This window comes from Tupaia chinensis, unplaced genomic scaffold (genome assembly GCF_000334495.1).
Source record: "Tupaia chinensis unplaced genomic scaffold, TupChi_1.0 Scaffold000455_1, whole genome shotgun sequence".
NCBI lineage: Eukaryota > Metazoa > Chordata > Mammalia > Scandentia > Tupaiidae > Tupaia > Tupaia belangeri.
Window position 1 is genome coordinate 109,820 of NW_006159963.1, and position 1,185 is coordinate 111,004.

The 1,185-nt window shown below is 43.0% G+C and overlaps 1 protein-coding gene across 8 annotated transcripts in view; it reads right to left on the reverse strand.

The window, feature by feature from the left end:
• CDK5RAP2 (CDK5 regulatory subunit associated protein 2) overlaps positions 1-1,185 on the reverse strand; it is a 208,699-nt gene that overhangs the window by 78,179 nt on the left and 129,335 nt on the right. The window lies entirely within an intron of this gene.

Genomic DNA, 1,185 nt, shown 5'->3' on the forward strand with positions numbered 1-1,185 from the left:
GCCTCATGGGGGTCGCCAGTACCCATGCACCAAGACCAAGACTAGGCAGACCTGGCTAGCAGACCTGGGCTAGAGCAAGAAAGCCTTTCCGGATGCTAGGACTGGCTGAAACAGCCCGAAAGCCTATGGAAGAGACAGCTACAGGAGTGCAGGGGAGGGAATAGGCAACTGAACAGCAGAAGCTGCAAGTGTGCTTGCAATACTGACCCATAAAGTGCTTTCTTTAAAAATATAAAGGGCTTACATTTTTAAAAATCAAAAGATTTAATTATATAGAATATTATAATTATTCACTTTGCTTTTTAAAATTATGTATGTTCATTATGGATTGTTTCAGATAAGTGAAAATTTTAAACCAGTCTTTTCCTTACGAAAGTAGTACAGAGGCCAGCAGTTGGCATAATGGCTATGTCGCTGGAATCGCATGTAGTTGACCGCAGTTTAAGTCCTGGACCCAGTGGCTTAAACTCACGCCGGGTGCGTGTGCGTGCGTTCCCAAGATCCCGAGAGGAGAATGGAGGAGAAGGGACTGCAGCGTGGCCATCCCCCCGGGGGGTAATTTCTCACTTTCTGTCTCTCTGTATCTTTCTGCTGAGCGCATACGCCCTATAGCAAAAACCTCTATATATAAATAAATAAATATAAAATAAAGTAGTTCACAAAATGATACACTCAAACAATAAAGAAAACTGTAAGTTTGTTCTTTTTACCTAAAAAAAAAAAAAGATTTAGAATAAAAATAGGGGCTTCTCCTGGAAGAATAGAAGATAGAGCCCATGCTTGCCTGACAATTAGTTGAGGCTGGAAACCAGCTGGGTCTGCTAGAAGGGCGCACACACACTCCCACTGTGGTCTAAAATACAGAGCGCAACGCACTCTCCCTGGTTCCCAACACCCAGGTGCATTCCTAGGTGGTCCTCAGAGAAAGGACGGTATCTTTCAACTCCAGTGTAAATTCCGGGACCCTGATGGTCAAGAAATCCTCCATTTCTCAAGCACTGACTATAGTCACCTAACTCTGTGATCATAAACCAGAATAGTGAGTGGGCGTGTCCTCCGAGAGGATCCATGCTAGAAAAATACTAAACAGATGTCAGAGGTTAGCCTCACTGAGATCACAAAAACAAAAGCACTGAAATCCTTTTTTTTTTTTTTTTTTTAGCTGAAGAAAATACCAGGGGGTTT